We start from the raw sequence: 16558 nt of genomic DNA on the forward strand, positions 1-16558 counted from the left end.
TTACAGGCTATACTAAAGGTGTCAGTATATTGTGGCTGTTTTCAGTGTCTCATTAAATGAAATCGTTGCAAAAGCACAAGGACGGTCGGACACGTCAATAATTTAAACTAATGTTTCCACTTCTAGACATATATTCACCTATGTAAAAAAAGCTGTCACAAAATATAAGATTTACACATCATGATTTTCGAAACTTACGAACTCAGCATTTCTGTTCATTTCTGTAATTATATATGTCATGTTGTTTCTTTTATCTTTTAAACTTTATGAGTTTTTGTAAAATAAATTTCAGGACAATACTAGATATTAATGTTTCAGGATTTTTTTTCAAAACAGAATTTAGATCTTATCAGGAGGAAACCAATACTGATATTAAAAAAGGAAGGCAATATAGAAAATTAAAAGAAATAAAGTTGGTTTATAGACGATACCTTAAGGTTTTATGTCTTTGAAAATGTGTCCATAGAGAATATAGTGAATGTGATAGGAATATTCTGACGAAAGCGTATGATGATAAAACTGAAAAGCTAGGGGGTAGTATTTTGTTATTTGATAAAAGACATTGTTATAATGAAATACTTATTTTCCCCAGGAATTCACTTAACCGTGATACTAAAGAAATGCATCATTTAAACAGTCAAGTATTATTCTTTAGCGAGCAATCATGTTTACACCAACGATTTAATAATGTCTGGATGAAATGTGGATATGTCTGTGGTCATAGTGAACTAACTCATTTTCCATAGGCCAACATTGTAATGACTTTCCTAACATTTAAACTTTTGATACCACATTCTCAGGACGGAAGAACTATCCAAGGCCTATCATAAAACTCCAAGAAATATACCATCACTTTTGGGTACTTTTTCTCTTTGAACTCTGTTACCCTAGTCCGGCAGTGTTTTTATATTATTTTTCAAGGAAATGCTCCACCGGTAAAACATGCAAATTCCCTATACATTTTCAACCAATCAGAGGCCAAGTAACTTGCTTCACTCTGATCGTCAACAATATTAGAAATACTATTAGCAAAAATTATATTAGACAAGACATATTGCGAAAAGAAACTAATTTCCTCAATTGTCGTGAAATTTCAAGAGTACGATTTTTTTCGTTGAATTTGTAAAATCAAAATCTAAGGGAAATGCCTTTGCAATATTCCAATTTCCCAAAATATTAGTGAATATCTAGCACTGTAACATTGTAATAGGCCTTTATATACTCTAATGTTGATTTTGTTGTAGACAACATACCACAAGCAATGTCAAAAACCTGTTGCGAAATGGCGGATTCTGACCTTAAAGCCATTGATTAGACTGGTCGCACCTGAGAAAATAGAACTAAAAACACCAAAGTTAATAAAAAATCATGGTATAGGTCATAAAAGGTCAGAAAAAGATTCAGTCTCGGCATCGTAACCGTTTTCCAAACAGACAAATAGAAAAGGACTTGCTTACAGATATTCTTTAGTATATTTAATGTTATCATGATAGCGCTTTCCAGAGATTCTAGTGATTGGCGGCTTAGGTATTTTTTTAAGATGGCTAAGTTAAAATGCGATCGGAAACGTCAATACCTTCCCATATCATAATAAACTGTATCCACTCGTGTTCTTGAAGCACGCTTATTTTTGCGACTGTTTTGAAACGAAGTGAGCCAGTAAAACAAAAAACATTAAGTTTGCGTGATTTGATATTTTGTAAATTTGGTATGCAATTAATCACATATTGACGTAAACGTAACTGAAATTTCACAATAAATATATTTTTGCTGATTTCAAGATATTTGCAACATTAATAGTGGGTTAGCTGATTTATTTCTGTATATTTAACACTATACATTCAAAGTTATTGCATCAGTTTTATATCGGATAGTATATGAACTGTGTTGATTAGTACATATTTGTTTACAGATTATCTTTCGAAAGGGATGCTGCAATGCAGTATTGTTTCCCATATTGCCCATAGGTTATGCCAAATCCTGCCGGAGGCTATATGGACATCATCTATACAAATTGCTGAGTATTCTAGACTGTCAATTTGCCATTCAAAATGTTATTGCTAGATTTAATGTAACAAGAAGTATTATTTGATTGGATTGGATGATTTAATGAGCTCATTATTTCATCCAAATATAGCGTTATTCAGACTTAATCGTTTTACAGATTTTATTAAACAATGATTGTTAAGAAAATCTCGCTCAGGTACGTCTTTAGACAAAGCTACTTGAGATAATGATGCAACGGAATGACCTAGACTAAGTTTATTCCATAAATGAAACGTTAAACAAATTCTGTACATAATTATTCGGAACGGACGGAACAGACAAAGACATTTCACTAAAGACAGCAATGAGTTCGAACCGAATGATAACATCTTATTTATAATTATGCTCTACGGAAAGACCCATAATGGTATAATCTGAACTTCATAATACAGAGAGCCGGTGTAATGAAGTATTTCGACCCCCATAGAATAATGACCCCCTGGTCATTATTCTATAGAAAAAGTGACCCCCCGGTCATAGTATTATGACTGCCAGATCATAGTACTATGACTCCCCCACGTGAAGTAAACTGAACCTCACGAAGAATATTGACTCCCATAAAAAAACGACCCCCGGTCATTTGGTCAAATTTAGTGATAACTCATGTATCTAAGGCCTAATTGCTGCATTTTATGCCCCCACTCGGGGGAGGGGGGCATATAGATTTGCCCTTGTCCGTCCGTCCTTCCGTTTGACCATTAGCCCCAGATACCATCACTTGACACAGAAATCAGAGCATTCCGCAACGGGAAAAGGGATTCTATTTCTAGACGCTGTATCTTGGTGCAACATTTTTTCAGGAAAATAACAATACACAATACGTTCACAGAACACACCAGTGCCAATAATCCCTGCAAACTTCAGTATGAAGTAATTCTTCAGAAGAAAACTGCACAAGAAACTGCTAGCATAGAACTTAGTATTAATAGAAGTTGCAATACTTAGCAGTGGCAGTAAAGTACGGTAGCGGCAACAATAGAAAGTAGTAGTAGTAGTAGTAGTGGCAGTGGTAGTGGCAGTGGCAGTAGCAGCAGCAGCAGCAGCAGCAGCAGCGGAGGAATAAGTGACAGCAACAACAGCAGCAGGAGAAGAAGAAGAGGTAGATGTTCAAGACGTATTAATGGAAGCAGGTATAGTAGTATCAGTAGTAGCAGTTGTAGTAGTAGTAGTAGAAGTTGTAGTAGTAGTAGTAGAAGTAGTAGTAGTAGTAGTAGAAGAAGAAGAAGAAGTACATGTAGTAATAGCAATAGAAGTAGCGGCACCAGTAGTAGTAGTACAATCAATATGTTAACTATTGGCAATGGAGGGTGTTAGAGTTGTAGATCTAGTAAAATTGTCCGTTAGGTTTGGTGGGGATCACTTTTTAATAGATATTATCGTCGAAAGTCTTTTTAGGAGCCGGTGTTTTACACGGAAAGAGTAACTTTTTTAAATAGAATAATGTCCGGGAATCGATATTGTATGAGAGTTCGAATGTAGTAATTTCGGCAGTGAGTATTTTACATGGAAGGAGTCACTTTTTCTATAGAATAATAACCGGGGTCGTTATTCTATGAGATTCGAAGGGAGTCATCTTTAGGGAGTCAGTATTTTACTTGGAGGGGTCAGTTTTTCTATAGAATAATGACCGTGGGGGGGGGGGGGGGGGGTCGTTATTCTATAGAGTTTTCAAAGGGAGTCAGTTTTTTATAAGGGGAGTCAATATTTTACAGGAAAGGAGTCACATTTTCTAAAAGGGTTATTCAGGGTCGAATCTTCTTGACGGGAGTGCAAAATTGTTACTTTAATATTCATTTTACTATATTAAGGTCGTAATGGGGGTCTGAAATACTTCATTGCACCGCAAGACATCAATAAAATTACCTCTATAACTGTTTCTAAATACATACATTTTACTATTAATTTATCATGGTCCAAGGTACAACTTAAAACGCGGTACATTGACCATTTTGTTCATGTCCATTTCAAAACGACACTAGAAGTTAATTCAAAATAAGACAAAATATATTGCGCTTAAAATATGACTTGTATACATATAATCTAGAATTCAGATTGGAATTTACTTTGCTCCATCTTCTATTATTCATAGTTCAAGAAACATGTTTTGAAAGTTTTATAACTAAAGTAATTAAGAATGCTTTCAGTTTTCACTGTTTGGTAAAACTAGACAGCTATGTTTATATGCTGAATTATATGCACGTTCAAAGAAACAGGAAAACACATACGTGAAAATAAAGTTGTTAAACATTAAAATTAATATTGTTATTACTATAGTTTTGACATAATATGCTTTCTTGAAAATAATTTCAATACAAACAGACAATTATTTCTGCAACATGATGCATATGGTTTAGTGGTATCACTTAAAACAAATATACAAGCAATGTTTAAAGCAAGCACATCGACATTCATATGATTTTATATAAATCAGATGCTATTTTATGGAAACTTCACTATATGAGTTTTTATACGCACATTTTGAAAAAAAAAAATACGGACGTATTATGTGATGGCGCGTGCATTTGTCTGTTCGTCTGTCCATCATAATTCGTGTCCAGAGAATAACTTTATAACCATTAAAGGTATTGACTTTTAAATTGGCGTATAGGTAGATGGCAATGAGACGATGTGCAGAGCACGAGCACTTGAACCAGTTCTGAAAGGTCAAAGGTCAATGTCCTTTTTTGTGACTTAGATTTTTCTTTTGTGTCCGTGGCATAACTTATTAACCATTCAAGGTATTGACTTCAAACTTGACATGCAGATAGGTAGTGATGAGATAATGTGCAGCTAACATAAACCTGGTCTGTAGGTTTAAGGTCAAGGTCACAAATTGAGCTCAAACGTCAAGCTTGTCAATCATATTTTGTGTCCGGAGCATAAATTACTAACCATTCAAGGTAGTATCTTCAAACTTGGGATGTAGGTAGATGGTGATAAGTCAATGTGCAAAGTGCACCAGGATAGTAGATCAAAGGTTAAACTCACAACAAGGTCAAATCTGCCCATCATATTTTGTGTCCAGAGCATAATTTGAAATAAATCTTCTATTTGGCAGATCCCTTTTTTGTGGACTTACACATTTTTTTATAGAATTACTTCCATTTGTTGTTACTATAGATAGCTCATTTTGTAACTTTTTTATTAATGGCCGTAGGAACATTCCGAGAACACTTTCTGTGGTACAACATGGATGGTACCACAAATATTTAGATGTATTCTGGCATATCTGTACCTGGTAAGGATATTTTTGTAACTTAGAATATTTTCTTGTGGACTTGGCTTTTTTTACATTTTTGTCTTTGTTGTTCCCATGAATAACTTTTTTCCCGGAAGCACAGAACACCCCAAACACAGCCATAGAGCATGCATCACAAATTAGGCCCACAATAAAAAGAAGCTGTAACGGAAAAATATTGTAAACTACATGGTGTCTGATGTCATTGTTTTTTTTCCCATTTAAATGTGTAATATATATATATAAATAAAGTTTTATTTACATGTGCAATATTTGGATAAATAACCTGGCTGTAAGTGCCTTTTTTGTTAATTCATGCAGAAGTCAACGCTAGTTAAATAAAAGATATAGCACGCAGTAAGCATTCGATTTAATACAGGGTTTACTTCTTCTAGTCTTATCCAAGTATTCATATTTAATTCTAACCATCTAATATTTTAACAAATAACAATGAATATTAGAATGTTGTAGTATTCATGGACAGTCCGGTTCAGCCGAAACTAATAGTTCATTACATAAATAGAGTTATGGTTTGTACTGTAACATCAGTTAGTTATTTAAAACATTTGAACATATATCATATATGTCCTGATACAAAGGTGACAAAAACAGTAAATATTTCAACAGAGATCATTAACGTCTGCAAATTATTGCCTAGATATAAACTGAGCCGCGCCATGAGAAAACCAACGTAGTGGCTTTGCGACCCGCGCAGGCTGGTCTGGATCCATGCTGCTCGCAAACGCACTATGTTGGTTTTCCCATGGCGCGGCTCAATTATGTTATAACCAAGTCAAGACGAATGTAAACAAGATGTGTATAAGGCAGGAAAGAATGTTGTCCTCAGGAGGCACATTTGTGAAAATGATGCTGATAACAAGACAAATAGGGACGTATAGACACTAAAATGTAATGATCATTGCTGACGTAATTGACTGATTGCATGTAGTTTGACATTAAACCTTTTTTACACTGGCTGTATCTATTTATAACAAAATTGTCATTTTGTTCGTAAAATATTCGTGTCAACACATCGTAATCCCTTTGTATCATAATCTGGTGATGGATAAGTAGGATGTTTTAAATGTGTCGGATACTGTCAGTGCTTTAGTATTTCTTTGTTTGTAAACAAACACATATTTTTGTTAGAGATTTATTTAAGGTTTAAACTTTTTTTTTTCAAATAGTAAACAAAATATTTTTCGTTAGAAGTGCCAACACAATATTGTATGTTTCATTTACATCTACCAAAATGTACTTTTCAATTTTTTATATATATTTCATTAGACGATTTAATGTGGTTATAGCTAAACACGGTGCAATATAAAGGTCCGCAGGAATGAATCGTGCGATTATTATACATATTCATAGACATCGCTACCAGTATGTGACCAATGCATGTAACTTTATCAAGACGACGCAATTTATTTTTGTACCTGTTTGCACACCATGCGCCAATTTTAATTCATCAAATGTAGCTGACTGTAATTGATCTTCAACATAATTTCATTGTCAAAAATAATGTTGACGGTTGCATCACTAGACACTTCACTAGCCAGAAAATAATTGTTTGTTATAATTTTTTAAAGAAAATATCTCTCTTATTAATTAAGTAAATTTATTTTCAACGGCAATATGCTTTCCGAACCGTCTGCATGACATGCTTAGAAAAACGAAATGAAATGTTTATTCTACCAAAGTCTTTTTTTTTTTATTTAAATTCCGTAATGTGTTTAGTGTACAAATTTATGAAAATGTACCAGAACGGATATTTGATGCATTGCATTTGAATTCTGTTGGAACATAATTTCCATTTTAGTTCGCCTGCCTTTTTTCCTTAGTTATATAGCAATCAGAAAAGTTATCAATTAGTTATTATTAAACATACATGGTAAAATGTTTTGCAAAGGGTGGATGACATTTGATTGTAGACATGTTCACTTACAAAATAGTAAAACCTTTCTAAATGTCTGCATTTTCGACGAATGTGTTGAAAAATGATCTTGTAACTAAAAGTACTAATTTAAAAGTATTAATTTTAAAAAACAATAAAAAGAATTCAAACTTTGAGGCAAAGCCAATAAAATCAATACTTGTAATTCAATATTTATTTCAGTAAATATCTTGTACCGTTGTTCTCTTGCAAATATGATGAAGAAAATTCCTGTCATCTAATAGAATCAGAGTTAGATGACTAGACTTTCTGTAAGAATGTCAAGAGCGAACAGTGAAAGAATAAAATAGATTATAATAAGAAATATCTTGAAGCCTTATTTCATAAGATAAGTCTTAGCGCCCTTGGAGCATTTTACCAGACAAAATGTAAGGTACAGGATAACAGAAACATATCCTTACTTTTGCAATACCGTTCAATCGACAACATTACTGAAAATGTATTAACTTCAATCACTTTGCGAGAACCACAGAACGAATGAATTAAATCTTTGAGCTTGTTTATTTGAATTAACGTACTATTATCCCTATATTTTATCACATTCGCCTATGCACAGAATCTAATGCAAAATTTCTTTTTTTTTCGTATCATAGGAGAATTGCCGAAACTACACACGAAGGATACGTAATCGAACGGAAGATGCCGGGTGTCATTACAACATTCTTAAAAGCTAAAGTTGCGAATAAGCCGCAAAATGTACAATTGCAAGATCTTTGGATACACTGGTGCATCCAAAGCATTTTGTCCAAATGACGATAGACATATTCCATAATAATGGACTAGATTATTTCCGCATGTAACGATATTAAGGTAGTTCTGCACGTTTGATAAACCGAAAGTGATGGCGTAACGTCATTTATCCGGAAAACGTAGAATAAAGCAGAGATTCGGCGTACGGAAATGAAAATAATTTTATGATTAAGTCGAAACCTGTGAGTAAATTTATTACAATGGCACTGATGCTATATTTCTAAAGTCAAAATATGATATTAAAACATATGACACGTTAAAAAATTCAAAAAATATCTTAAAATTAGCGTGAAATGTCCGGTTCACTTTAATCTTGGTCAAATATCTCAAAAATAAGCACAAGGGTCTATACATTTTATTTCACCAAATTATAGGCGATATGTTTATTTACAACTGTGAGAAGTTTCATCAAAATCTACATTGTAGAAAAATTTCTATTCGCGAAAATGTTATGGAAGTTATGATTTTCCCATAGACTCCCATTATGAAATATTGGGTGAGGTCCAAATTTTTCAAAACAGTCTAGCAAAAAATCAAGCACACGACCCTATCTTTTTTATTTGCTGAATTTTCTAGGTATATTCTGAAGTTTTGAAAAATCAGAGTTTAATCAAATTCTACATTGTAGAAAAAATTTTGATTCTTACGTGCAGAACTACCTTAAGTAACATCTGCACCTGTAAATTTGATATACAAGTAATATTTTCTAACTATGTTTGATTATTTGCCAGTGATCAAACGAATCAATCACATCATATGAAAAATGACCTACAGACATCTGACCAGTAAGTATTTAAATGTATACATGTATGTTGACCACTACAATCGATCAGTAGGATTAATCGAAGTACATGATTGAGATCAGAAATATCAAAAAGTAGCTCTGTGGATCTTTACTTGCCAAGTTCTGGCTAATATATATCCTATTATGGTAGTAGTATATGCTTAAATATATCTTACGCCGGTATATCATATTTGATATTTGGATATACGGAAATGTCTAAACACTGCCTATGTAAACATAAACACAAAATAAAAAAAATATCTGTGTGTAGAAATAGTCCAGTAAGTTGGTTATTATTATTTTACACCCAGAGAAGCACCAAATGCTCTTGTGTCATTTTCAATGTTTATGACTATTTTGCACTTCTGAGGTATTGCACGAGTACTAAACATTCAGAAATAGAATGACACATTGTCTTTGCATGCTTTCTGCACTTTCCTACGCGGCATTGTGCAAGTGCTTATACATAAATGGAAACAAAACAATCTATTAATTGATATTGAACAATGTTACTAATACGCTGTATAAATCTGAATTGTGACCGTCATGCTTTATAATAGATGTGTCCAAAATGTCAATATATTGTTACCGTTAGACTAAGTACAAAATTAGAGTGTGTGAAGACAGTTTGATCCTTTCAGTAAACGTCAAAAAAGGACCATATGAATGATTTGAAGATGTTCCAAAAATCTCCATACATTGTATACCCGTAAAGGACCCCTGTGGGAATTGTGTTTTATCCGAGTGCAAATAATAATCTTAATACACACATATATTTTCATTGCAATATAGACACCTAAAAATACTAACGCTTGTAATACCGTAACCAGTTCTCTCCTGCAATGAGTTCAATAAGTTCTACAAATGAGTGTAATTCTAGTAAGTAAACGAAACAAACCTGGGTTAAAATGTTACGCTTATACTTAAAGAGCAGCGTGTCTTACTGATGTATTACCCGTAATATCAAGTCAAAGTATCGTTAGATACAAGATTTAGTGATTTGTTTATTACCATTGATTTTGACTTACAGTATGAGCGCACGTGGAATGTACTGTTCTATAGTGAATTTCAATGTATGCAAGGTAAGTCGAATAAATCTGTTAACTGGGCTCCTGAACAGTGTCATGACAACTAGCCACTACAATTTCTACAAACAAACCGGTTTTATGTTTAGGATGTCAGTGTAAACCTAAAGTGACGACCTTTCCACCAGTATATTGCATTTGGCATTTGAATACAGATAAGCGATAGCAAAACGGCAATAAAGTTTGATGAGAACGAATCAAATGTCAGTTGGACAGATTTGCAAGAATCTTTTGTCGTATATAAAGATGCTTGAATATCTAAGCAAGTTACTTGCAAAATACATGTCTACGCTGAACATTGTGACTGAACATAAGCTCTGCAATTTCCATTTACAACTTGTTTTACATTCACATTTTCATAGCATTTCCTTTCCATAGCCGTAACGTACTAAAGCGTATTAGCCTCTGGTGGTCATTTCACGCTTCCGTAGAATCAACATTTATAACACGAAACTAATTAGAAAATACTTCTGAAATGCCTAGGTCTACAGCTCTCAAATATGAAAATATCTGACATCCGAAACATAAACTGACATTTTTAGACAACGTGAAATAGAACCCTATGAACGATTTGACGAAGTTCCAAAAATCTCCAAACATTCTATAACTGTCACGGACCCAGTGGGAATTGTGTTTTTTTTCCGAATGCAAATAATAATCTTAATACACACATATATTTTCAAACTTGAAAAGGTGACTCAAACATTCAAACAATAATAATAATTTGGTAAAAGCCATTACAATAATACCAGTGACGTTACACTCTTCCTCAGAACAGTGAGATTAAGATGAGATTTCCTTTTTGAATTACGTTACTGTAAGAACGAACTGAACAATAAACAACTACATGTAAATGACCTTAAATATCGTAAACGTAAGTAAGTGAAAATCCAAAATGCAAGCAAATTATCAATTAATTCAAACATATTTTAAGTACTATAAATGGTCTTTCCTAAAGAGGATTCTTCGTAAATAACCGATGAGAAAAAATGCTAAGATGTCCATTTGTTTTCACTTGAAGTAATCAAACTAACTATAGGCAATTATAACGAGATGAATACATTTTTGTACACAATAAGTGAAAAAGGAACAATTTCTACTTATTATGAAGGTTATTCTGAATACGAGTACACGAAGGAATGGAACTCTTCAGAAACAACGGAAATGCCATTGCAGTATTACATGTGTTAAAGCTACGGTTTTAAAATCAATGAAATGTATAAATCGTTATTTCTTAAAATAGAGTACATGAAAAGGGAATCCAATTGCACTTCTAGTGAAAACAGCACTTTTTCACTAGTTGTATTAGTTTTGAAACGGACATGGTGGTGCTTTTATTCAATTCACAAAGTGTAAACTTTGTCGTATTGTAGCTATCATATACGGGAAGGCCTACTCCTCTGTTTGACAAATCTCTGTTGTAAAGTCCATTCAGCCGATACTACTGGACATCAATAATGTTGTATATATTTGTCATTACCGTGCTTAGCAAACTCAATCAAACCAATATTCAAGCGTAAACTGATTTAGTTTAATGACGTTTCCGTTTACAAAAGCACGCGATATAATTTTTTACGCATATATTGGCAGCATATGGATTATTATCCTTTTATTGCTTTATATGACACGACTGTCATCTATTACAAATGTACGAAGACAATTTGACTAAACAGGTCATGTGGATGAAAGGTTTATGCTGCATTTGACAATCACGTACCGTCAACTGGAATAACAAGTACTCAAAAATAAATTGTTTATTTGTTGCTTTGGGTTTTTTGCCGTTTTCCACAGTATTACAGTTATATAACGGCGGGCAGTTTACCTTACCAGTTTTCAGAGATTTTGTATCAGAACTGACTTGTTCTTCGTAAGTAAGTACCAACTTCCCCATATGAGTCAGAGGTGGAGGACAAATATTTCAAAAACAATGTCTTTCATCAGTCGAAGAATACATGCCTTGCCAGGAGATCGAAATGACGACCCCACAGTCCGTTGTCTGTGCTCTCCCTATTGAGCTAAGCGAAGTAGACAGTGTCACAGTTATATCAACAACCTGTAGATCTGTGTTCTACTTTTGAGCTGAGCGTGCGAAAGAGAAGTACATTATATCAAATTTGCCTCTTGTACAATACAATGCAATGATTTTGTACGTTTAAAAACTTTGGGAAATTAGTTTTTGTTTGCACACATGCAATAGACTTCAAACGGAAACCTATGTCAAGGTCATTTTACGCCGAGGCAGAATTGCAATGAATATGGCATATAATCATACCGAGAATTAATCGGGCTTTTAACATCGCTCTCCGCACGTTTATATGGTGTATTGAACCAAAGAATGTTCATATGGTATTGGGCAAATTCCAAATGTCCACTGCATTAAAATATTTAAAAGCTTTTTACTACTAAAATTGTTGTGAACATATTGCAAACCATAGACAGCAATCTGGACATTGTCTGCCCTTTTCTTTGCAATCAAGTCGATTTTAAGATGTGTAACAAACCGTTTGCTTTCAAGCCATTGACAGATAAATGATATTTGTCTAACAACTTAAGCATATCTTTATTTTATTCAATTACATTTCCATGTTTGCAGTACATTATTCACACTACATTAAAATGTTTAGCAAGTATGTTACAAATATTGCCTGAATAATGTGTTAAAGGAATTATATAATGGCGTTCATAACATAAACGGAAATAAGAAGAACAAGTCATAGAATATGAGTAATTTCTTTACAAGGATGGCTTTTTTTAAGTAACACAGATATATATTATTTTATACTTTACCTGGTGGGCATGTTTTTTTTTTGAAACTGAATATCCTTACATCTACGCAAGAAGCTAAGTACGCATAGCTGTGTGATTGATTTAAACATACAATTATTTTGTCACATAAATTTTGCTTTAAATGCCCTTTTCAACTAAATATGTAGAAAATCCACAAAATTAATGAAACCGATGTTTGAAAATGATCCCTGTGTTCCTACCACTGCAACTGACAAAGTTTAGTTGTGTGTGTATTCAACGCTGCAGGTATCTTATGTCAGGATGTGTGATCCACATAGTCAAAAAGCTATAAAGCCATCGTACACACTATACCAAAATGTTGCTGTACGCTTTTGTGATGAACACAATCAAAGGCCCTTCACAGACCGAGTGGGAAAATTCTTCCCTACATCTATTGATATAGGGCGATATGACCAGAGGGACAGAAAGACAGAATGCCCTTAGAATATTATATAAAGAGAAATGTTTTGATAGAGATATGTTTGCCAACATAATTTAGCCCGTTTTGTACAGACAGCCTCGTTCTTTATCATGCCCGATTTAAAGCACTATTACATTTTTGTCCAATATGTAAGTCACCTTATCAACAAATGGTGTGATCAAGTCTATGGGACGTGTTATTATGCGGAAGGGTTTTGCAATGTTGTCAAAATATGATGTAAACTTGTTCAGATAGTGTCTATCAAGTCAAAGTACTGTTATTAAGTAAGGTGTGAACTTTCAAAACAAAAGTGTCGTATATGCCAAACAGCTATAATTATAATGTTATTATTTCAAAGTGTGACGTGAACTTGTCCAAATAGTTTCTTATTTTGTAAAACAGCTCTATTGTTTCGTGCGCACTTTAAAGTTTCATAAATATTTTAATATTAATACATTGATTTCAAAAGAAATGAAAATGAAACCTAGTTCTGAATCCTGAAAAGTTAAAGTCTAATAAAAGTTGTAATTCGTTTGAAGTCTTTTCATGTTTTTCATAAAATAAATAATTAAAACACAAAAAGTCATTTAAAATTTAAGCAGAATGAAGTTTGTACATGATTTGGCAGGGAAAGAACAAATCAACAAGATCTTTAAATACCCGAGAGACTGAACTAATTTCTAGTGTCTTTAATTAATGTGCATGGCTGAAAGGGGATAAGAGTGTCTGATATTAATAAAATGTTAATAAAATTGTCAATTTCTTATAATTTATTATATACTTGGGGTACTTCTATAACTAAACAGTAGAATAACTTTTGACATTGCGATAAAATTATTATCTTAAATTATATACGCCTTGTAAGTTATGTTGTCTGTTAATTAATCAGACGTATACTACCCAGATAAAAATGAAAACATATGAGCCGTGCCATGACAAAACCAACATAGTGGGTTTGCGACCAGCATTGATCCAGACCAGCCTGCGCATCCGCGCAGTCTGGTCAGGATCCATGCTGTTCGCTTTCAAAGCCTACTGCAATTAGAGAAACCGTTAGCGAACAGCATGGATCCTGACCAGACTGCGCGGATGCGCAGGCTGGTCTGGATCCATGCTGGTCGCAATGCCACTATGTTGGTTTTCCCATGGCACGGCTCATATATTAAATGTTGCATGAGTATTGTATTATCTGACCTTTTTCATATATTGCACAAGCGAGTCCATGGCAAGTGCGTTGGAGAGACAAAAAATAACTTTGTAACGCCTATGTAACTTCTCTGAAAATTGCAAATTAAATTGATGTACTCAAGACAATTCGTTCAACATGTCCAAATCTCCAAAGAGATCAATAAGAAAATTATACCAACAATAATGGCAGTCTCTTGTCGATTGCAGAAAGTTATCTGCAGATTTAATTAAGCAAGAAATGAGAGTTGATCTGGTTGAGCATTTAGAAATTACATTATTGGCCATGAAAAAAACACTTCTAGAAGCAAATATACAGGTCACGAAACGCGTCGTCTTTTAGTACATAATTTCGACTTATGGCAGTTATTATTTGTATATAAATCAACCTGCTCCAATGAAACGACAATACGAGCATGTAAGCAAGGCATGATATGGTAACACAATTTAATAGCTCGAATGGAATTCCATTGAAATTTAAAGGGTATAACCCAAACACTTTTAGGCGAAAACTAATTGCTCTCAAAAATCCATAAAAAGTGAGTACTCTGAAAGTGACTTGTGGTATAAACTTATTGACATATGATTTTTGCAAAATATTCTTATATATGTAAATAACAAAAAATGTTGTGTAGAATGTAGTAAATTGATGCAACGTTTTTGAAGTAATGCAGAACATTTACATTCCTCTTTCATTTTTACCAATATCTAACCTTTTTCACCCACTTTATCATTTTCAGTGTTACATATACATGTTATTCCAAACTTTAGGGTTTTAATAAACATGTTGAAAATTTTCACCCAAATTGTGGGCAAATATCAATATGATTCGGAATGAAAATATATATGCTATATAAAATGTTTATGGAACGTACTATTTATACAACAATTGTTTTGTATCACACTGAAAGGCCAATATTATAGAATCAAAATTATATGCTATGAAGATAAGGATAAACCATATTTAAATCTACGCAAATATTGTATATAATGTATTTTAGTATTTAATATATATTTTAGTTAATGTTACATCCAATCCAAAACGAGAAAGTCATTGATGAATAAACATCGGCTTGGTTCTCTTGCTGACTCATGTAATGCATCATTAAGGTTTATGTGTTTTGTAACTAATTGAAACTGAAACAGTATTAGATTCAATTGTGAAAGGTTTTGAAAAATAAAATGAAACAATAAAATACAAGTGACACTGCAACTGTAAATGACACGTTGTTAGTTCAAATTGTTCAGCGACCTATATTGGACTATATTGCCAGCACGTAATGTTTTGTAATTACGTAATAGCGTTCAATGTTGTTTCCAATAAACCTTTAAGAAACCAATATGTTAATCATTGATGTACAGTTCTTTCCTTGTATAAGATATTTACATTCGAAATGCAATTATTCCTTTTAAACATAGCTCAGTACTCAAAAGCCTGACGATAAGGCGTCCACCTCGAGGCGAGTGATCGTTGATGCGATCCTTGGCCGCGCAATACCAAACAGATAAAAAAAATAGTAAAATAATGGTACAAGCAGTTCTCTAACGCGGCGCTTAGCATTAAATGGGAAAATTCGCATCAGAAATGAGATATTATGTTCACTATCTTTTTGGTTAGTCTTGAATAAATAGGATGTATTTGTTAATATCTTTTCTAACTATTTTCTGTTTTTACTGAAAATACAGCAAAACATACATATGTGTTTGGCCCTATACAATTTCATGCGAGTTTGAAACAAAAATATTTATGAAGGAAATCGACACTACTTTTGAAATGCCAATAATAACAGTAACATGAATAAACAGAATTTTTATTTCCAGTGAGGAAACGAAACAGTCGTACATGTAAATATGGACATTTTAATCGTATATGAATAGGCACTTCAAGGTCACATTAATAATCATGTATGTATGAATATGTCCACCAACTCACTGACATCTTTTATAGAATGAGGGGTAAGAAAGAGTATTAAAATGGTCAGAAATGCCTCCAATAGTTTATTCCACATGACATTCAAAGCCTACAATATGAGACAATGGACTCCTTATCAAGTATCCGCTTAACTTAAAACAGTATATAGAATTATCAATAACATTGTTGCCGAAAGGTCAGTTCTGAAACATCGTACAAGTCGTATGTTCTTTGTGACTATCTGACTTTGGCTTTATACTAGCTAAAATCATTTCTATCAGCTGCTGACCTGATCCTAAATGAATGTATAATCAACAACTATTCTAACTCCACACCTGGTTTTTGTGTGTGTTTTTATTTATCTCTCCCAAATTCTTAGAGATTTAAATGGAAATT

This window comes from Mercenaria mercenaria, chromosome 8, assembly GCF_021730395.1.
Source record: "Mercenaria mercenaria strain notata chromosome 8, MADL_Memer_1, whole genome shotgun sequence".
Classification (NCBI taxonomy): Eukaryota; Metazoa; Mollusca; class Bivalvia; order Venerida; family Veneridae; genus Mercenaria; species Mercenaria mercenaria.